Genomic DNA, 23,922 nt, shown 5'->3' with positions numbered 1-23,922 from the left:
GTGATGTCCTTAGGTTAGTTAGGTTTAACTAGTTCTAAGTTCTAGGGGACTAATGACCTCAGCAGTTGAGTCTCATAGTGCTCAGAGCCATTTGAACCATTTGAACCCAACCGCCCACCCCCGAAACCCAGAGGGAACGCAGCAGAATTAAGGCGCAAATTATAGCGTTGACACGCCGTAGACTGCAGGGGGCTATAGTGCGAACCCGATGTCAACATTCGGCGGAACAAGAACATCCCACCATGCATCATATCGCCTCCGATAGGAAACATCGACGACAACAACTCATCACCGAGATCAACACGTGTCATGGCCAACACGTCACTTGTCAAGCTGAAATCGTCAGCGCCTTTGTCGACCACTACCGCACAATGTACCAGGACGAGACTACCGACAACCACGCTGAGGAGTCTGTGTTACCACACGTAACTCGCACCCTCACCAACGACGAAGCGGACGAGATGATGGAGCCAATTACGCGTGACGAAGTCCATGATGCAATCAAGCAAGGCGCTCTGAATAAGTCGCCTGGTGTCGACGGATTGCCGATAGAATTTTATCGCGCTTTCCTCACACTAATGGCGTCACGGTGGAGAACGATGTTTCATGAACTGCTGACGTTGGGGAACGCCGTACCGCCGTCCTTCGTCACGGGAATTTTTATACCCATCCACAAACCGACACCAGGTGTGACGACAGCACATTACCATCCCCTGACTCTGCTTAACGCAGACTATAAAATTTTTATACGCCTACTGGCAACGCGATGCCGCAAGGTCCTGCCTAGCATTCTATCCCCGGAACAGACAACTCCGGGCGGCTCATTTAATATACAAACGGCCACAGGAGAATGTCGCGATTTAATTGCACTGGCAGCGGCGTGCAGACTCCGCGCCGTAGTGGTTTATATTGATTTTGACAGCGCATTCGACAAAGTGCGGCATCCATTTCTGTTCTCAGTGATGAACCGCATGGGTTTTCCACCAGCCTTTATCGACGTTATCCGGTGCCTGTACGGCATCGCCGAATCGCTGATTCAGGTTAATGGCCGTGTGGCGGGACCAGTGGCGATCCGGCGTTCCGTACGGCAAGGCTGCCCACTTTCGACCCTACTCTATGCATAAGCCTGGAGCCACTCATTGGGAGTCTGACGAGCCACCTTTCTGGTCTCACTTTGCGACAGCACAGTTTTCGATGTCGTGCGTATGCGGACGACCTCCTCCTCTTGATCCGCTCACGGAGTGAAACACACACGGTACTTGATTTGATATCAACGTACGGCACTGCAGCGGGCAGTAACATGAATGTGGCTAAATCCGCGGCGATGGCCATTGGACGTGGCCTCTCACACGACGACTTAGCACCTCTCCCGTGTGTACAAAAACTACGATACCTTGGTATCATTTTCACCTCCACCGTGCGCCGCTCCGCTGCCATCAATTTTCGGCGTTCACTCCAAACTATCCGCACGACGGTGCGACAAAATCTTCTCCGACGACTCGATTCTTTACAACGTGTCCAATACCTCAATCAACATGTGGCGTCCAGAATGGTCCACATCGCACAGGTCCTCCCGCTGCCATCAACAATTGGACGCAGCCTCCAGGCTGCCTTCGGATACTTCCTTACGGCCGGTGCGCTCTTTAAGGTCCGCTACGACACGCTCACCCTTCCCATGCGAGCGGGAGGCCTCGGCCTTGTCAATGTGCGACTCCGAGCGGCGTCCTTGTACATGTCCACCATGCACAAGCAGTGGCACGGGGGCACCTCTCTTACGCGCAGCTTGCTGGAAATTCTTGTGCCAGCGACCACAACACCACCAGTACTAGTCGGACACATCAAGCACCATCTGACGCACATTTCTGATTTCATCGTCGACTTCAGTTATGCTCACACACACTTACGGACCACGCGTTCTTCTCGACCTAAAGATTTTTACACCTCACTGATTCGTTCCATCTCCAGCAACAATATGCTGGGGAAAAGGCGGTCCGACAGGATATTGGGAGGTATCAGATGACGTTTGTCACCACAGTGTATAATGGTGTGCCGGGTCGGAATCTTTGCCTTTCACGGGCAAGTGCTCCTGAAAATAGTTTACCCAGTCACGACCCCCGACCTGTCCACACAGCTTTACTTCCGACAGTACCACATCTCCTATTACATAATCATACTCGAGTCCGTATTCGGTAGCTGAGTGGACAGTCCGGCTTTCGCCGCCGTACAGTGCGGACGTGTTGTTGTTTCCGCCTGCGGAGCCCGCGCGCTCGCTGTTGTTTACATTTCCGCGGCCGTCACTTACGTGTCGCTTACGTGCATTAGAACCATGGCCAACCGTTTTAGAAAATCCACATTACGATTCACCTTCTGCAACGACTACGCACGACCAAAGGCCTTGGAAGTGGAACGCTTCCTACGCGACGTTGCTAAGATCCCAGCTTCCGACATCTTGGGCATCCATTTGTCCATATGAAGCAGTACGGTGTACGTCAAAGTCGTCAGTGACGCGGTATGTGAAAGAATACTTCGTGACACCAACCATGGATTACGCTTTTGCCACGCCGACGGCAATGTCGGAGCGGTCACTGTCGACCACGCCGGCTTAGGAATGCGCACCATGGATTACGCTTTTGCCACGCCAAGCGGTGGCCCACGGTTTGGCGTCATATCCACCAGCCTTTTCTTCCCTCCAACGTCCAGGCAACATGGTACCAAGTCGCAAATGAAAAGTTCGCCACAAATCATCGCCTTCACGCCATCGGACTAATGGACTCACCACTTTGTTCCATTTGCCACCTCGTGGATGACGATGTCCATCAACTGACTTGTGCTGCCACCAGTGACGTCTGGAAACTAGCCCGACAGTTCGTTGCCTGTTACCTCCGCGTTCCGCCGGATTCGATTGACCCATGGACTTTTATCCATCCTGAGAATACTTATTTCCCCGCCGCCAAAAATCATGCGATTGTATGGGTCAAGGGATGGACGATTACCTACATGTATAACGATGGCGACAAATCACGCCTTGATTTCTGGCAGTACTTACAAACCGCCCACAGTCAAGTCGAACACCGACCGCGCTACCGCGCCTTCTTCGCCAATTACCTACATGCGATCTTTACGTCACCCCCGCTCAGTTGGATGGTTCCACTCCCGCCCCCCCCCCCCCCCCCCCCCTGCTGGCATCTGAGACGCCCCGCGCTACTTTCTATATTGTAACCCACAGTGGAGTAGGCGCATGGACACGGGCCTCCTTTCTTTTATGCCATATACCAGAACACCCTGGTTTTTCCCTCACTCCACTGTATATTGCTTCACACCTCTTAGCTTCCATCAGTCTTATTATTCTTTTTCTCCTACACCTTGTTCATAAAAACAAAAAAAAATTGCTCGGCTTGTACGAGTATAATGTCTTGTGTTATTTTCGCCGGAAGGATGGCATTTCTGTTGTATTTCAGTTTGTACCAATAAAGATCTTTTGTTAATTTCAATGTTCCTGGTAAAAAAAATAATAATAATAATCATGATAATAAAATAAAAATAAATATAAAAGCTACTTTGAGGGAGTGATTCAGGGACAGGAGGGGGAGACATCGCGGCCAGGCCTCGGGTTCCGACCCCTGCCCGCCTTGTCTCCACCTACTCATAACTGAACACTCTTTAACATTAAAAAAAAAGCAATTAAAACTAAAAAAAAAGTGGTCAGCGCAACAGAATGTCAATGCAAAGGGCCCGGGTTCGATTCCCGGCTGGGTCGGAGATTTTCTCCGCTCAGGCATGGGTGTTGTGTTGTATTGTCCTAATCATCATCATTTTATCCTCATCGACGCACAAGTCGCCAAAGTAGCGTCAAGTCGAAAGACTTGCACCCGGCGAACGGTCTACCCGACGGGAGGCCCTAGTCACACGACATTTACATTTTATCATTTCCGAAACAAATTAATTACACCACTTTTTTCCGTGGTTATAATTAAAACTTTACGACTACCTCTCTTGTGCGAGAGCCTTTTTTTAAATCCGTAATTTGCTACGCACAGTGTGTGGGAAATTGTAGACAGAAAATAAGACGCTGCGGTGGCAGCGGCTACCGCGCACGGAGCGTCCCGACCTGGAGCAAGCGGGCGCGCTGGGCGCCTGCGAGTGACGTTTGTGACGTCAGCGGCAGGAGGCCCGCCACGGCGAATTAGCTGCGGCGTCCAGGAGGCCCCAGTAATTAGCGGCTGATTGACGGCGCCGCGGGCGGCCGGCCGGGCTCTGGCTACAGCTACAGCTCTCCCGGCCGCACACAGCGGCGTGGCCGGACGCGGCGCCGCAGCGAGCAGCCAGGTGCCGCCACACTCTGCCGTAATTACCGCAGCCGCCGGCGGGTGCAGGCCAATCAGCGGCGCCCTCCCTCCTGACGGTGGCAGCCACCAGTGTCTTAAGGAGACGGCTCACATAATCACCTGCCAGTAGCCGTAGTCACCGCCGCACGCACAGCCCACAGTAGTTAGATAAGCAGTAGTGGATCGATCAGTGCTGATGGATCACCACTGGTATGTGCATGCCGTCCTGTGTGCAGTGTTTGGAGTTTCAGTGCCGGGTGATTTGAACTGAAGACGCGTTGGAGAAGCGTCTGCTAGTTTTCAGAATTAACTGAATTTGCACCAGCCACCAGACACTACAACTAGAAGACCCAAGAGAAAACCGATCTACAGGTGCCTACTGTACTTGAAAGATAGGTGAGGGATGATGCTCACATACATCACGGCATTCGATATAGTGAATTGCGGAACAGGAAAGTCGATTGTGCTCTTCAGTATAATTTCTGCCCTTCTAGTAGTGTGGCAGCGCACTTTATTTGCTAAAACAAATTCCTTCCTTCATGAACGAGAATGGATTTCCAAACAGATCAGTAGATAATGCCTTGCGATAGGTTATTATTCCAAATCCACGACAAAATTTCCCAGATCACAACAATGCTCAAGTGCCATAGATCCCTCCAGCAGTACTACAGCTACACTGTCTTATCAGAATATTTGAATGTCTTAACGCAATGCGGGATTGACCACCAGATGTCACGAGAGGCACCACTATAAAGGGAGTCGGGCATAATTGTCAGCAGAGGAGCCCGATTTGAACCCAATAGAATATAATTGTTATGACGTAGAACCTCGACTTTACTCCAGACCCCAGCGTCCAATATCACAACCTTCTCTCGTGTCGGCTCTTGAGGAAGAATGGACTGCCATTCGCCCATAGACGTTCAGACTCCTCGCTGAAACGGTTCCCAGCAGAGTTCAACTTGTCATAAACACAAACTGTGACACACTCCATATTAACGTCCACTAATAAGCGCCCGAATAATGTTGATCAGAGAGCGTTTACCTATATCTGGACTCTGCAAGTCATGTTACGTGGTGTGGCAGAAGTTACCTCTGATACTCTACCTATTACCCCCTTCTCTGTTCCGTTCGCGAATGATGCGTGCGCAGGAAAACTGTCTGTAAGCCTTTGTATGAGCTCTCCTTTCTTTCGCGGTGGTCATTTCTCGTACATGGAACGAAGTAATACGTTTCCCGAGTCTTCTTGAAGCGTATCCTCTCAGAATTTTAACATTAAATCTTTCCGTTGTGCACAGGCTTCTCTTGTAGCGTCCACTGGAGTTTCTTGAGCACCTCAGTTACGTTCTCGCGGTTACTTAACGACCCCGTGACGAAACGGGCCGCTCTTCGTTCCACCTTCTCCATGTATTTTGTAATCTATCCCGATATGAGTCCTAGAAATTGTCAAGATTCATTGAACGAGTGTTTTGTAAGTCACTCCTATGGGGGATGTATTGCATTTCCTGTTCATCCACTAAACCTCAACCTGGTATCTATTTGTTCTACAACTAGTTTTATGTGATCATTTCACTTCAGTTGACACCGAACGTCTACTCGTAGGTACTTTATGGTTGTTTTCGTTTCTAGTCATTCATTACCGATAGCGTAATCGAACGGATATCGCCGACTATTTTTGAGCACTACGATCTGGGTTTTGTTTTTTATTATTATTTGCCAGTCCCTACAAAGATCGTAGATTGTTTGCAGATCTACAGGGAATTCCCTGCAACCTTCTGGCATTGCATTCCTACAACCAGCAGTTCTCAAACTTTTCTCCTCTGCCCTCTCCCTCCTCCCTCCTCCCCTCCACGAGGAAAACTAGTATCACCCCCCCCCTCCCCAATCCAACAGAAACATCCCCCAGGCTGTGGCTAAGCCATGTCTCCGCAATATCCTTTCTTTCAGGAGTGCTAGTTCTGCAAGGTTCGCAGGAGAGCTTCTGTAAACTTTGGAAGGTAGGAGACGAGGTACTGGCAGAAGTAAAGCTGTGAGGACGGGGCGTGAGTCGTGCTTGGGTAGCTCAGTTGGTAGAGCACTTGCCCGCGAAAGCCAAAGGTCCCGAGTTCGAGTCTCGGTCCGCCACACAGTTTTAATCTGCCAGGAAGTTTCATATCAGCGCACACTCCGCTGTAGAGCGAAAATTTCATTCTTTCAACAAAAATGGTAATTTTTTAGGTTCGGTACCACAGTCAGTAAAAACGGAACCTTTATAGGATCAGTTTGTTGTCCGTTTGTCTGTCAGATCTCTTTTAGTCAGAAACGGATAAAAGTACAAAATCGGAATTTGTCACATACTAAGTTCCATGTTACCTGGACGGTGTAGGAAGCCTGTAAGACAATGAAGTCGAAAGGTACGGCTATTTATGTCACATATCTTGAGTCTCGTGAAAGCTGGTTCTCATCATCATTTCACCATCATCGACGCTCAAGTAGTCGAAGAGGTGGGGAGTAAAAACTTGCACTAGGCGGCCGAACAAACCCAGATGAAGTCTCTCGGCCAGTAATGCTATATGATCATTTCATTTTACTCATCAAAATCTAGAGGGTACGGCCCGTTGGCCTACAATCACGAAATTTGGCAAAAAGCAAGGCTCCACAATATCAGCAACGGAAAAGTCCGGAAATTATTAATTATCAGAGAAAAAAATTTGTCTTTTTTATTTGGCTGGCTCCTTTTTCTTAGGAACGGTTGAACATATCAAGCTGAAGTTTATGTCATATACTGAGGTCTATGTTGCTTGTCAGTGAAATTTCTTAGACATAATGATACAGATGAGAGATTCACTTGATCTCAACATCAAGACGTGTAAACAAATACAATGTATAAAATAATCTTAACTGGTAGATTAGTCAAAAATTAAAATCTGAATTGTCAGATGAATTCAACCATAGCAAGTCAATTATTTGACACCAACGCTTCCTCCAATTTTTTTTTATGACTGTTGATACTGGTGTGCAGCCATACTGTCTCACTATGACGAAATTACCCATAACCGCGTTCTTTCCAGACCCTCATTAACACATCCATTTAGTCATCGTGTTTCGCAGATCCCATTTTGAACAAGATCCTTGTGAGGTGTGGAAAGAGCACTAAAACTTTAACAAAAGAAAAGGAAATTACTAAAATTTCATGGATAGGCCCATACTGTTTCAAGAATAAACTACCACTGTACTGTTTAATGCTATTCATTTTTATGCCAGCTAAATTAAATCAAGTAAATTAAGAAAGTTTATACTTTTAAAATTAGATGCTGCTTTCTCCATTTAGTTTATCTGCTGCTGATAGCCGGCCCCTGTGACCGAGCGGTTCTAGGCGCTTCAGTCTGCAACCGCGCGACCGCCACGGTCGCAGATTCGAATCCTGCCTCGGGCATGGGCGTGTGTGATGTCCGTTAGTTAGGTTTAAGTAGTTCTAAGTTTTAGGGGACTGATGACCTCAGATGTTAAGCGTCAAAGTGCTCAGAGCCGTTTGAACCTTTTTTTTCTGCTGGTAGTTCAATATTTATTTGATTAAGATGGTATTTGTCAAAGAAAGTGTTTATATACGTCTGTAAATATTAAGCCCTATTTATAGCTCATTGCTACACTCTGGCCCTAGGTCCACCACTATCAACTACTACACTTGCCGGATCACTATCGACTCTTACGAAATGTATTCGCAGATTGCGAATACGATATTACATCAGCCGTACCGTTAACTTTAGCACATGAAAATCTGTGCCAGACCATAACTAGTAACCGGATCCCCCACTTGTCACGAGTGGTCGCCTTAACCGCTTCAGCTATTCGCGCACGCCTCCCGGACCGATCCAAACTTACTTAATGCTGGCATACGTATGATTTGATACGGCTGTAGATCCTCACCAGTGTCCATAGTCGTGTATGATTGTGTGAAAGTTATTTGCATCACACTGCCAAATGCACATACTATCCTGTCCGGGCTAGTGACTGTGTTTCGTGTACCGCCGGACCCTCAATAATAACTGTCAACTTGTATCTACGGATATCCGCCCTTGATTACCTTCAGTTGTTTTGGACAAGCGACTTAGGCAAAATATTTAAACAATAAATCACTTGACTCAATCAGCACTTCAATCATACTTTCATTAGCTTTCTCTTCCGCCACAACCATTACTATTGCGTTACTCACTTCAATAATAACAACCTCTTGACAAATCTTTGGTACTATTACCATCCGTGCCAATGTTCTGAAAGCCTCCACAGATGACATTAGCAAAGGAAATTCATCAAGTGATGATATCTGACAAACGGAGCATCCCACCCCAGAATCTCTCTGGTCACGTCCTCCGTATATTTAACAGGTGTTTAGGTAAATATTAACGAAACGCGATGCGTGGCCAAAATTTATTAGAAGGCTAAGGGAGTAATTTCGGCTGCGGTGCATTTGTTTCCATACATTCGTGATAGAAATGAGTTCCTTACAGCCCACATTCAACGCGGCAGCTATCTCAGTCACAGTAGATCGTCAGTATGGCTCAGCGAAGATGTGACATCCGTTTGTCAAACACCTGCGGCTGTCGTGCACAGAGGTTTATGTTTATGGAAGCATTGTCTCTGTGATACTGAAGATCCACCGCAGACACTGTTGGCATCTGAGACATGAACTCTTGAGTAACCGCCGGATTTATGTGACCCATCCAACGTTCGTAGTCGGTTAATTCGCGACTTACTTCGATACTAAATAGATATCTATTTATAACACGCTGCTCCGCAATTTATACTGAAGTACTAATCATATAGTTCAGTGAATCATTTTCAGGCTATTTATCTATTGTTCCACTCTTGAATAGTACGAGGGAAAAACGAACATATAAATCTTTCCTAGCGAGCTCTGATTTCTCTCATTTTATGATGACGGTTAGTTCTCCCTACGTATGTGGTAGACAACAGAATATTTTTCGTATTCTGAGAAGAAAGTTGGCGATTTAAATTTCATGAAAAGATCTTGACGCAGAAACGCCTTTGTTTAAATGATTGCCATCTCAACTCGCATATTTTATCTGTGATACTCTATTCTCCTTTTCGAGGTAGTACAAAACGAGCTACCCTCTTAGAACTTTTTCCATATTCTGCGTCAAACCTACGCCTATGAGTTTTCAGGCGCACTTTCTCTGCTGTTTCGGTTGATATTTGCAATTTAGTTTCTGCATTGTGTAGCTGCAGTCAGCCCAGACAACTATTGCTCGTCACGTCTTTCATGCGTCGCCTAGTGTCAACACAAAGAGTCAGTTTGATTCTAATTGCAAACGAAATTCTTTTTGTATCGGAATTTTGCGAGCGTATTCGACAGAGATATCCCAGATTAGTCTAATCCGATATTCGTTTTATCTGTGTTACTATCAAAGACAGCAAAGCAAGAACAATAAACAGCAATCCAGCAGCGATTTAACAGAACTGCATGCTTCGAGGTAACAGTCAATGAGAGTTAGGGTAGTGCTGACGCTGCTGAAGTACTGGAATACCATTCATGTTAAAAGACGGTAATTTGTCACTGTACCTAGTGACATGATGTAATCCTCTTCACAACATTGTCCTCTACTATAGGTACTGCTGGTAATGATGGAGGCATTGTTGAGCATTTGTTATAAAGAACATCACGTTCTTTCTTTCTTTTGCTTGTGCCTTGTCCCGCAATGACGCAGGGTCGGCATGGTTAATCGGATTTGGCAAGGTTAATTGAAGGGGTGGCCAGATGCCCTTCCTGCCGCCACCCCATATCTCTCGGGACGGAATTAGTGTACCCCAACTGTCTGTCTAGTGGAATCCATGGAACAGTGTGAATGTGCTCAGATGTCTGTGAGCCATGTAATTGAGGCGGGATGTGGGGACCAGCCCAGTATTCAACTAGTGGGATGTGGAAAACCGCCTAAAAACCACATCCAGGATGCCCAGCACACCGGCCTCCGTCGTTAAGCCGGCGAGCAGATTCGATCCGGGGCCGGCGCGCCTACCTGAGTTCAGAAAGCAGCGTATTAGCGCTCTCGGCTAACCTGGCCGGTCAAAGAACATCACCTTCTCTAAAAATGAATTGTTATGCTAATTATTGCTTTTTTGTCACATGAAACGCCATCTGTTGGTCATCTGGAGCACTTTTGCTTGGTTTCAATAAAACTCCATGTCAATTCAAGCATGTGAGCAACTTTTTATCTCTCCACCTACGTTGCTCCGTGTAGTACCGAATTTTGAAACGTTAACGGACTTGTGGGTCATACTATAGATCATGAACAGCAGAGAACCTACCACACCTTCTTGAGTAACGCCAGACAGCACTTTCTCTCTGTTACTACGAAATGTGACCTTTCTGATAGGAAATCACGAATATAGTGGTACAACAGCGACCGACAATTGCCCTCGGAGAAAGACATGCAATTTATTTAGATGATATCTTGTGGACTTTCGGACGTGATAAACGACATATCGTAAATAGGACAATTATTCGCGCGACTTTTTTCCACTAAGTTCTACCCACTATATTACCGTTCTGTGAACATCACAGACAGAGTAAGTGATGTTAAGGAAAACTGCTACCTAGGCAGCAAAATAACTAATGACGGACGTAGCAGACAAGACAGCAAAAGCAGTCTAGCACTGGCAAACACGGCATACCTGGCCAAGAGCAGTCTACTAGTTTCAAACATTGGTCTTAATTTGAGGGAGAAATTTCTGAGAATGCACGTCTTGAGCACAGCATTGTATGATAGTGAAACATAGACTGTGGGAAAACCGCAACAGAAGAGATTCGAAGCATTTGAGATATGGTGCTACAGACGAATGTTGAAAATTAGGTGGACCGATAAGGTAAGGAATGAGGAGGTTCTGCGCAGAATCGGAGAGGGATATGTGTAAAACACTGACAAGGAGAAGGGACAGAATGATAGGACATCTGATAAGACATGAGGGAAAGACTTCCACGGCACTAGAGGGAGCTGCAGAGGGCAAAAACGGTAGAGGAAGACAAAGACTGCGAGCGTTTGGGATCACTATCAGATCGGATTGAGGGAGGGCATAGAAGCAATTCAGAGGCGGGCTGCTAGATCTGTTACTGGTATGTTTGATCATCACACGAGTGTCACGGAAATGCTTCAGGAACTCGGGTGAGAGTCTCTGGAGGAAAGGAGGCGTTCTTTTCGTGAATCACCTACTGAGGAAATTTAGAGAAACAGCATTTGAGGCTGACTGCAGTACAATTTTACTGCCGCCAACTTATATTTCGCAGAAAGACCACAAAGATAGGATAAGAGAGATTAGGGCTCGTACAGAGGCATATAGGCAGTCATTTTTCCCTCGCTCTGTTTGGGAGTGGAACAGGGAGAGAAGATGCTAGTTGTGGTACAAGGTACCCTCCGCCACACACCGTATGGTGGATTGCGGAGTATGTATGTAGATGTAGACTGGAATAGATCCAGCAAATAGCTGATGACGTAGGTTTTAAGTGCTACTCTGAGATGAGGTTGGGTCAGGAGACGTACGCCTGGCGGGCTGCATCAAACCAGTCAGAAGACTGATGACTCACAAAAAAAAAGGCTTCCGTCCTGTCGCCACAAGGTGAATGACATGAAACCTGAGGAATAAAAACATAGATGGACGTTTATGTCGGAGACTAACAATAACTGACAAAGTAGATGCATCTTTGGGTAGGAGGCTGATGAGTGTCATAAACACGCCGCAGAGGGAAGGACATTTCGTCGATCTGCTGTAGCTTCCACTGAACACTCTGCATTCTTTCGCAAGAGAAAAGGGAGCCCCGAGCGGCGGCTCTCTGTAGCTGCGCACAAACTCGGCAGGCTCGCGGCTGCGGGGAATAGTTTGCCGCCGCAAGTGGAGGCGGCGTCATTTTTACTTGCTGCCCGCCGACATGTTGCCGAACAGTTTGCGGTCTCTGGCGGCGGCCGCCGGCGCCGCAGCGGCAAGAATGCTCCCGTCTGTCTGTCTGCGCGTGCGGGTGCGGGCTCCCAGCAACTCGCAACTCCGGCGGTCGGATGGGCGCTTTGTCGCGGTGGCGAGCATTAATATCGCCTCCTCCCCCTCCACCTCCTCCTCGCGGGGGAGAAGAAGAAGTTGCCGAGCCGCGACGGCGGGGTTTATCGGAGACGGGGGCGGCGTCCGAGGCGGAGTAAACAGACGCCGGCGGCGGCAGCGGGGGTGGACCGAGGGTGGCTCTTTGAGCGGCGGCAAACAGGTGCCCACCACCACCACCACCAGCAGCACCGGCGTCGCGCTTCCGCCGCTGCTGTAAATCCAGGCCGCACAGCTGCTGCCGCGAGCCAAGTTGCGCGATTTGTCAGCCGTAATTTGTGCGCCGTTTTGCGGCCTGGCTGGAGAGCGGGAGGGGGGGGGGGATCCCGCTACAGCAGCTGGAGGCAGGACACTCGCCGGCGCTCGCAGCGCAGTTACCGCGCCGCCGCGGCCACCACGCAGGTGATTTAATATTGGCCGAATATACTGCCGACGACAGCTGGGCTGCGCCTCGTGCTGCCGACGACTTGTCGGGACTTCCCCGCCAGTGTTTGTGGCGCCCTGCAGTAGGGAGCGCAGGTGATCGAGATACAGGGCTTAGAAGTGATTGGGAAACTGGAAAACGAATCACTGAACGCTTCAGAAAACTAAGGTAGCGACAGACAAAATGGACACATTCGCCGATAGAGAGTTTATTTGTTTCTTTTATTCCAGCTTCTTTCCCTTCCATCAGCTACGGGCCTATATCTGCCATCACCTAAATTGCCGATTCCGCTCAAAGACTTCGGGAACCCCATACATTTCGAACAAATCGGATTACTTCTTCGGATTAGCACAGTCTGTCGCCGATAAGTCAGCAATTAATGAAATAAGCAAGATATGCAGACAGAATCATGTGGGGTTAAAAATACTTACCGAATATAAATAATCGAAGCTTACGTAAGTCAGTGTACTGCAGTACCGAGATATTATGTTTGCAGATCGGGCCTGCGGGGCGAAACATACACTTGCACTATCGGTTTGCCTGCCGACAACTGTCTGGCCGTGTAGTGGCGCAGTCGATGCGGTCGTCGATTGTCAGCGGCTTCTTATTGTTCTCAATAAATAAAGAAAGCACGGAAAATGTGTGTATAGGAGTGCGACTAAGCGTGTTTGCATCTCCTCCTGTATCCCTCTCTGTCATCCCCTTCTTCCCCAGTATCTGTGTCCATGCCCAGCTTTCTCCCCCCCTCTCTGTCTGTCCATATCCTCCTCCCTCCTCCTCTCTGAAATATTTCCAGGGGGTTAGCATGAGCTGTTCACGTGTAACTTTGCTTGCATACGTAAATTATCACCATATAAAGACAAACTGCAGATTAACGTTGTTATCAAAAAACTCGAAAACGTTGTGACCGATTTACTTCAGATTTGTACACGATAGTGTAATAAACGTTTGGACGCACATAGGCTATATATTTATAAATGTATATATAGCAAATAAGTATGTAAACACTAAATAAATGGAAATATTGTTAACAAAAATTTCGAAACATTCTTGACGAAAGCCGCGCGGGATTAGCCGAGCGGTCTCCGGCGCTGCAGTCATGGACTGTGCGGCTGGTCCCGGCGGAGGTTCGAGTCCTCCCTCGGGCATGGGTGGGTGTGTTTGTCCTTAGGATAATTAAGGTTAAGTAGTGTGTAAGCTTAGGGACTGATGGCCTTAGCAGTTAAGTCCCATAAGATTTCACACACATTTGAACATTTTTTTCTTGACGAAATCGCTTCAAATTTTTACACGATGCTCTACGTGCAGACGGAAATATGTTACTTCCTACGTTGTTACCAAAATTTTCAAAAAGTTTTTGAGCAATTTATTACCAATTTTACACGATACTTAAACTTTCGGATGGACGGAGGCTACGTATTTTTAAATATATACGTAAGGAGGAAAAGCTGTCAACAAAAATCTTGAACAGTTCATGCCATTTTATTTCAAATTTTCGCACGATGCCTTAAGAAACATTAAGACAGACGTTGACTGTATATTTCTTAGATTTATGTAACATGTAACGTATATGTAATATATAAAGGGGGAACGTTGTTAGAAAAAGGTGTCGCGGTTCAATTCAGCCAGTTATCAGACAACCTTATAGGGGGTAATATGGGGGATCCCAATTGGGGATGAGTGGGAGGGGCTTACCAGTTCCTGCACACTCCTTGCAACCAAGTGAAACCTTCCCAAAACATTGGTCGCAACCAGGCATTGGAACCATCACACTTCCTTGAGAATGATTTCCCTGGCAAATATCAACATTCTGTGTATGTTTAAGGTGTGTGAATATTGAATGTGCGTACATGTGTAACTGAACAGTGTAAGATGTGTTGCGAATGGCTGCAAGAAAGAAAATGCTGTACTGTGAAAACATGTAGTGTCGATATCATGGCATTTAAACCATTAGACAAACTTTTTCTTCCGTATATATTCTTTCTGCTTACATATAATATTAAATAAAGATTGTATACATGATATAGTGCTATTTTGTTTTCCTCATTATATGTCATGTTTATGATGTCATATCTCCTGAGCTATGCGTCATACAGTATATAATTTAGCTGGTACATTCAGCGGTATATGTGAATACTGTCTGCCAAATGTCTCACGAATACAGTTAGTAGTAGAGAAGTAGTATATTAAAACGTCATGCTCAGTCGGTAGTTTTACTGCATGAACAGCAAAAATGTAGTAAGCGATAAATCGTTTTCCTTTCACTATTTTGGGGCGACTGTCAGCGAAAAATAGTTTCCTAAAGATTTGAAATTTCGTGTAATGTTTGTTGCAGGTCACTAAGTGCTCTCATTCTCAAATACTGGATGAATAAATTGTGGGTGTTCGCAGGTATTGCTGTATTGCTCTCTCGCCCCCAACCTCAAGCATTTGACAGGTAGTGGCTTCTTACCACCACACCGATTTTTTCCAGACAGTATGTGATATATGTACCAAGTCTGGTTTAAATCGGTCCAGAGATTTTTGGAGATGACGTGGGACTTATACAAATACATACATAAATATATAGGTGCATACATTTTTATAATATGTATGGATATCGATGTATCATCAATAGTCAGTGCTGTCTGTAACAAAGCGCTAGTAGCACATTAGAAGTCTTTATCTTCTACGTAAAATCCGAAGGTGAAAACACCCAATATGTTATCAAATTGTTCAAAAAAAAAAAAAAAAGGCAGGTTATGCTTACAATCGCGAGCAATGTTCGTACAGGAACACCTTGAATAATTGGCATTGTCCTACGCCTTTAAGTGTGGCTGAGGAATGACCTCTTCCGCTTTCTTCCTTCATTGCTGCTATGAAATATATGCCAGTCTTGCAATACCATGGCATACGTCATCTCTCCATGATAACAATTAATCCCATCAGTTTCCTCAGTACTTTCTACGTAATAAATTCAAAGAAAATAGTCAATACTCAGTCCCAAACGTGGCACTAAGTGCTGGAGAGAACATTTTTATTCTGGCCAAGACTCTAGTAGCTTAAGATCGCAGAAGCCATCTTCCATCCTGTATAGAATGTATGAGTATTTATATCGTGTTAGTGACTGTAATCCTTACTTTTACAGTGTATAATTGTTTCTGTTATTGTTTTGAGGACGCAGTGACAGGAAGAGATAAGGCTAAACCACGTCCTTTTAGATAGCCACACCTCTCAAGCAGCAACATGGACGCTATTGAGCTTATAGCCGCCAACCAGCGAACGGGTCACCAAACATTGTGCAACATTGCTGCACTCCATGGGGCGATATGGTCTGGTTTGGAAAATAAGGCAAAACGTCTGAACATATACTAATGAGTAAAATGCCTTCCACTGCCAGTGCTTCATTAGGGCTGCCTGCACTAGAGCGTTGCGTTTGTGCCTTTGACTGTCGAGACAGAGTGATTCGGGCGAGAAATCTTTTCATGTATCACATAGAATGAGGCCCCAACATGTCACGATATCCGTATTTGGGGAGTCACGTCTAGAGGTAACTATCGTATTTCTGCATATGTGTGACCGGAACGAAGAAGTTGAGAAAGGCTATCACACAACACATAAATGTGTCGAATTTTGTGACGAGCAGTTTTCAAATGATGTATTTATCTGAATTTCAGAGTCATGCTCTGTTGAAGTACTGCACTGTCGGAAGTACGTTAGTGCATTAAGAAGTTTTTTACACTTCATTATTGTTATTACTGTTAAGATACTAGGAATATGTGGCATGTTAGAACTAGGGGCAATAGGAAATTGCATTTATAGGGAAGTGAAAAGAGGAGAGGGAGAAGGAGTTAAGATTGACAAAAAATGTAAATATCGCATGGCATTTTAGGTGGGATATCCTAAGTGGTGAGTTTAGTCGCGTGCCGAAAAGCGTGTCCTTCCTCCGCGCACATTGGTCCCTTGCACTGAGGATACAGCACCCGTCTGAGAAGTTCCCAGACTATTTTATTCCTTTTTCTTTAGGTAGTTATTAACAGTATCAATATAGTTGTTGAAATGCATCATGAAGACAATGCTGCCTTGTAAATCAATTTATTTACGACCAGTTTCACTCTTGAGCCCATTTTCACAATGGAAAAATATCTTTTACAAAAGGCACTACACACCTTGAGTCCAGAACAAAAACAAAGACGCGTGGAAGGCTGCAGCGATTTGATTGAAATCCTAAACGCGGGCCGTTCTTTTTTGAAAACAGTCATCAGGGGTACGGTTATCAACATGAACTAACCAGAAGGCGACAAAGTGCAGAAATTCGCATGAAGGGTTAACGCTTTCACGACATAACCGACAGTCAAACCAGTATGACACACGAGTTGAAGAACACTACAGTGAAGGGCTTTTCCGACATGAGTATATAAGGTGGGGTGGGGACAGTACAGTGCACCTGAAGCATTAAATATCCAGCCATCTTAATTTTTCTCTGTTTATCATTAATCCAGTTTAGAAACCAGTTGGATTCACAGAGTATGTGAGAGTTGAGTCTTACGCGTAATGACAGAGTGTAGGTGAGTGCAATGTAGACCCTTATAGTGTAGTACTCGTTTGTGTTGTATTATGATGGTGAGAGAAGGATGAGGGTGAAATGCAGTGCCGCTATATAGCATAATGCTTTAGAGTAACAACAAGGGATCACTGATACCACGTATCGACACCAACCCATGCTCCTGCGAAGTTGGCAACGCAACAGAAAGTTTCTGTCGGACGTCAATATTGGTAGCGCGGGATCTGCTGGACCCATTGGTGCACACACGCTGAGCCAGGCCTCCAGTGGCTCTGGACTACGAGCGTCCTCTGCCACCGCGATATTTGGACGGCTGGTGCCAGCCACTCATTCCACTTGCACTTACAACCTCATCGCTACGACACCATAATTCGTGCTTAATTCAGTCTCATCATAGTTGCCATTATTGGAGCTGGACTCAAATTCTTCCTGCAACATTTGTATTGAGTCTTCAAACACCTGGAGAAATACAATTTAAATCAATCTTCTATTTGTTGCGTTAACTTTTTCGCTAATCTTTCTACTCCTGTCCAGCTTTCCTACAACGACAGCCACCGCACCACTCAGCAGCCCGCCCCTCATTACCATTGTGTACGTAGACAACAGCGATCTCCGAGTTTAAAGCTCCCACCCGATGGACGGATCACCACACCATCAACACTGCCTCATGTCCTCACTTCGTGGGACACTGTGGAGAGGTTTGATTTTAATCCGGGGCATTGGCGCAAAGACTGGTGACCAGGAACTTAAAGATACCCTTGTTGATCAAATAGTGGCAGTGAAAATTTCATCTATCACCAGAATTCGAACTCTGGTAACCCGTCAAGTGGGACTGCAGCCTGACATACAGTACTTGAATAATGATAACAAAAACAGCGGCTGTATTTGAACCTAACGTCGTTTATTCTTTTTACAACATGCTACCTGTTTCGACACCACGCATGGTGTCATCTTTAGGCCCTGAAAGTAACCTGCCATTCACAACCGTTTTCATGTACAATAAACAGAATCGCATGCAGTGGGCCAAAATTAACTAGACCTGAAAAGAATAAAAGACTTTAGATTCAAATACAGCCGCTGGTTTTGTCATAATTATTCAAGAATTCTAACTGGCTTACCTCCGAGGAGGGCGTCACTGAACGGGCGTGCGTTAGCGACCTCGGCTACTGAGGTGGGTTTGGAGGGAGATATAAACTGTGAATGTGGAGAATCTTAGTGATAGAACCCTAATTACTAAACAATAAAAAAAAGTTTGGAGGGAATTCAGGGGTCTCTGCTAAAGAGGTTCCCGCTGAAGCGATACCAAAGATGAAATATTTTCAAAATTACCCTACATCACGAACAAACTGTGAGTCCACAGAGGAACCGGACACTGGATTTACGCCTGGTTAGATAGTTGCCATCTTTATACTGTTCAAACAAGTGACTCCCTGGCAACGGACACAGAGGTGGGCTGCAAATTTGCGAGGGACGCGACTTCCTGGCCCATCTAAAAACCCGACATTAAGATCCACGGGAGCGGAACAGCGCGTGAAGTTAGCGCCGGCTGCGTCCAGGAGGGTCCAGTGCCGGTGGCGCTCTGCGGCTGCGGTGGAGACGGTAGCTTCAGCTGCCGGGCGGGGGCGGCAGGTGGGGCGGCAGCGGGGGCGCAGGGGCGGTGGTCAGCGGCGGCGCGGGTGCGCCTGGCAGGTCGCCGCTCTGGCCAAGTTATGTGCGGTCTGCTGCCGCCGGCCGGGGGCCAGGCTGGACGGGCGCCTAAGACGGCAGACGCTGGACGGCGGCCGTCCCGCGAGATAAGTGGCCTGCAGCGGTCAGCGGCCGCACTCCGCCCCGCCTGTGGTTGCCCAGGAAGCTCCGGATGGTCCGCGGGAACTGGGAGGCCAGCCGCCGGATGAACCGCGCAGCAGCGCTTCCATTACACGAACGCATACTGCTTCCTTACGTGCAGCACGAGAGACAACTTACACGCCGTTTAAGAAGGCCTGCAATAATTCAGCGGCAATGGAGTAGGCACGTAGGCACGTCGAGTTAATTCATAACTTTGATATGTTTCATGCGAGATACCAGAAAACACTTTGCAACGTACAAAAAATTTTTTCGAGCTTACAGCTTCAGTTCGACTACGATCATGTGACCCCACGTCGCTTGACCCCATCGTCTATGCGACTGAATGAAGCAACTGGATGTAACACAGCCGGCAGATGTCAGTCCATTCGGGCTCTTTAGCTCGATACATCGGGTATCCCTACCATCATTAATCTTAAATAATCAACAAAAACGTAAATTTTTCTCTGTCAGCATAGCGTCAGGGTTTAATAATAGATTAAAACTTCAACGCCGTGCGTGGTAGCCGTGCGGTCTAAGGCGCCTCATCACGGTTGGCGTGGCTCCACCCGTCGGAGGTTCGAGTCCTCCCTCGGGCATAGGTGTATGTGTTGTCCTTAGCGTAAGTTAGTTTCATTAGCGTGTAAGGCTAGGGACCGATGACCTCAGCAATTTCGTCCCATATGACCTTACTACAAGAAAAAAAAAATCCTTAAACTGGACTGCTCACATAGCTAAAATGCTCAAGTACGCATAATCATCTTTCCGTGCCCTACAAAAATATAATAAGATCTTCCCTTTTGATCTGAAAAATACTTTTACATTCACTTCCACTTCCAGTTGTTAAGTCTGCAGCTCATGGTCTCGCGGTCGTTTTCTCGCTTCCCGAGCACGGGTTCCTGGGTTCGATTCCCGGCGGGGTCAGGGATTTTCACCTGCCTCGAGGTGACTGGGTGTTTGTGTTGTCCTAATCATTTCATCATCATTCATGGAAGGGCGAGATAGGAGTGAGCAAAGGTTGGGCATTTGTACGGGCGCCGATAACCGCGCAGTTTAGCACCCCACAAAGCAAACATCATCATCATCCAATTGTTGATCTCATGAACCTGCGCTTTTCGACATTTTGATCGTAGTGCATCCTGTCATCATCTCAGCTACCCTGAATATGTACAGACAGAAGATGAGATTTGCACACACTCTGTCTCCTCTGCCTTCTTTTGAAGTATATAGTCCTTCATATTAATTCTCGGCCTTAAGACTCTAGTCTGAACAACACTGCAGACACACTCGTTCCCTCGAGAGTAGATTTCCTATTCAGCTGCCTTATCTTTCTAAATAACCAATAACCAACTCTGTAGAGGTCTCCCTCACTACATCACAGAACTTAATACCGTAGCCAGCTTCAAAACATATGATATATCTGCTGAAACAGTAATAACATCTTCCTTTGTTGTGAACGCATCTCTTACCCCATTACAACTAAGTTGCATTCTTTCCCACCATACCGTCACTTTCCAAAAACCCCTCCAGGTGCAGACTAAATTTCTTCTTAGAACTCGCTATGTTATACAATATCATAGCCGGCCGCTGTGGCCAAGCGGTTCTAGGCGCTTCAGTCCGGAATCGCGCTGCTGCTACGGCCGCAGCTTCGAATCCTGCCTTGGACGTGGATGTGTGTGGTGTCCTTAGGTTAGTTACGTCTAAGCAGTTCTAAGTCTATGGGACCGATAAACTCAGATGTTAGAGCCATTTGAACAATATCATATTTGCACACACCGCAAATACATGTTATACTTAGCGTTCGGAAAGTACCGTTACGACCTTCTATGACTTGTGGAAGGGAGTGAATACATAATATTTAGAAGAGGAGCCTAGGTCCGGAAAAGTACTGTACCCGTTCTACGACGGTTTCAGTTCAGGTGTGTAATGCGTCCAAGTCGGCTGAGGGAAAGCGATAATTGGTAGTACGGTAGACAGAATGACGCGTACCACGTCAGACGGTCACCTGTTGTCATCAATTTGAGTAAAGTTCAGTTTACCAGACTTCTGTAAAGACAGAGGAAGATCTGTTGGCACGAGTTCTGACCGCTGCACTAGAAAGTGGTCACCAGGAGGGATGGCGAGTGTGTACCAGAACATGTTTCGTAGGTACAATGCCTGAAAGAACGTTGATGGTAGCCATACCCAGCCGCTGTTGTAATGCATCAGTACAGTTCTGCACTTGCAGTACGTTGGGTTCTTTTTTGCTTTGGGATAATGTAAGCAAGTAATGTTTAAGTGTTAATACAAAACAAATATGCTTAAGTGGTAAATGGATTTGTAGTTACGTTTCCTTTCGAACTGTTATCTAATAATTGTACTGCATCATGACTAATTCAATTCCTTAAGAAGTGGAAGAGTTAAATATCTGAACTGAAACGGTACATTTCCGGGCATGGATTCCTATTCAAATATTATGTACTCACACCACTCTACCAGTCGTAGAAGTCTGTAACGGGTTTTTCCGAACACCCTGTATATGCTGCTATCACTATCGCTATTACAGTTATAATAATTAAAATTGTATTTTTATTGTTATTACGAGTATTAGTGTTAGCAGTAGTAGAAGTAGTACTATTTTTAACGCTATTAGTCAGTATTGTTATTCACATTGTCAAGATATAAATGCCAGTCAAATGAAAACGAGATGGAAGAAAAGCAAGTAAACTGTTTATTATTTTAAAAATAATCGCCATAATCCTTAATACATGTATCCCAACGTGAGATAAGATGGTCAATGCTTTCACGGAAAAATGTTTGCGTTCGCCTACGGAACCTTGGTTGTGCCCAGGCGTGCACCTCTTCGTCCGAAGCAAATCACGGCCACGAATGTCTTTCTTCAGGGCCCCAAAGCTTTGGAAATCATATGGGGAACGATCAGAACTGTATGGAGACTTCTGCAGCGTAATTGAAATAATCTACCAACAAAATGGCCGCTGCATGTTGCCAACGTTGTTTCGACCATGCTGCAGAAGCTTCGTTGGGGAGCCCTTATACATCCTCCTCCGTGCGATTTCCATATTTTTGGAGGCCTGGAGAAACATACTCGTGACCGTTGATTTGCTTCGGACGGAGATGTGCACGTTTCGTTAGAGACATGGTTCAGTAGTCAACTGCAGACATTTTTCCATTAAGGCGTTGACCGTCGTTTCTCACAGTGGGATAATTATATTCACAGTTGCGGTGATTACTTTTGAAATAATAAACAGCCTACTAACTTTTTCCATCTGTCCCGTATCCATTTGACTGCCCCTTATATATTTAAAATTGGTTACAAATTAAATATTATTCTGTCACCACCATTTTAATATCATTTAGTAATTTAAATTTCTATCTAGCTTATGTGATTTTGATTTAAGAAGTACTGTATATGTGAAGCCCTGATTCGACGTAAGGGGAAGCCTGAATGTCCAAAAAAGGCGCCCTTTGTATTGTATTGTATTGTATTAAACCAGGGACCTAGAAACGACGGAGAGGCCTCGTCCCGCTGTAGCCCTCAGTGGTTCACAACACAACAGGCCGCAGCAGTCCACCCATCCCACAGCCGCCCCACACCGAACCCAGGGTTATTGTGCGGTTCGGCCCCCAGTGGATCCCCCGGGAATGTCTCATACCAGATTAGTGTAACCCCAAATGTTTGCGTGGTAGAGTAATGGTCGTGTGTGTGTGTGTGTGTGTGTGTGTGTGTGTGTGTGTGTGTGTGTACGTGGAAACGGTGTTTGCGCAGCAATCGCCGAAAGAGTGTAACTGAGACGGAAGAAGGAGAACCAGCCCGCATTCTCCGAGGTAGATGGAAAACCGTCTTAAAAACCATCCACAGGCTGGCCTGCACACCGGACCTCGACACTAATCCGCCGGGCGGATTCGTGCCAGGGACCGGCACGCCTTTCCGCTCGAGAAGCAGCGCGTTCACTCAACACCAACGTACAACCTTTTTTTGTTTGCATTGTCATGATGTTAAGTTGTTAGTTTTCCCTAGTCGATTACAGCTCCAAATCTTTTTCTCAATATTTGCGGCTCGAATGTTATTGGTTTTCCCTCATCCGTAATCATAAACGTGAAAGTTCCGCACCCATAGAATAGACTGGTCATAAGGCTTCGCTCGAGGTGTTTGAAATTCGGTTGGCACCTGCTACACATGCCTCTGCTTCTGTATCAGTTTTATTGGCTGTACTAAAGGGTCTATCTGTGCGTTTCAAGCGATCAACCCTTTTGAAGGTTAATCCGCCTGCATCCAGTTATGTATTAATTGGGTTTTTCCTACTTCTCAACAAGTTCTCACTCTTTTCCACAGTAACATGCAGCCATGTTTCTTCCAGAAATTTTATAACAATGTTTCATTATTCTGATAACTTATATCCTGGAATAACTTAATGGTGCTAAATCACTCAAGTAGGTGAATCTAGTGAAATTTAAACCCAGCATAAGGTTTCCTTTCGGGTCAATTTTGATTAATTCGCTTGCAATATTCTCTAAGTGATGATAACATAGGTGGTATCTTCTTGTTTCAGCACAGTGTACAATTAAAATTTTTAGTTTCTACTGCTGGTGCCTTTATGCAGCAAAATGTTTCTTCTATACTCCGTTTAACTAATCTAATTTTAAGGAAGTTCGTATTCTGCGATCATGGTTAGTAATGTCGTTTGATGCAGGAGTTTTTGAAATATGCAAACAGTATATAGAAATCTATA

General features: G+C 45.9%; 1 protein-coding gene across 1 annotated transcript in view; it reads left to right on the top strand.

Moving 5' to 3' along the window:
• The first annotated feature begins 4,589 nt into the window (after positions 1 to 4,589).
• LOC124788704 (LIM domain only protein 3-like) overlaps positions 4,590 to 23,922 on the top strand; it is a 339,539-nt gene continuing 320,206 nt past the window's right edge. The window contains exon 1 of the mRNA XM_047255984.1: positions 4,590 to 4,721. The gene's annotated coding sequence lies outside the window, so the exon portion shown is untranslated. The remainder of the gene's footprint in view (positions 4,722 to 23,922) is intronic.

The sequence above is a fragment of the Schistocerca piceifrons genome, chromosome 3, assembly GCF_021461385.2.
Source record: "Schistocerca piceifrons isolate TAMUIC-IGC-003096 chromosome 3, iqSchPice1.1, whole genome shotgun sequence".
Classification (NCBI taxonomy): Eukaryota; Metazoa; Arthropoda; class Insecta; order Orthoptera; family Acrididae; genus Schistocerca; species Schistocerca piceifrons.
Note: the sequence above shows the minus strand (reverse complement) of the source record. Positions and strands in the feature narration are given on the sequence as shown.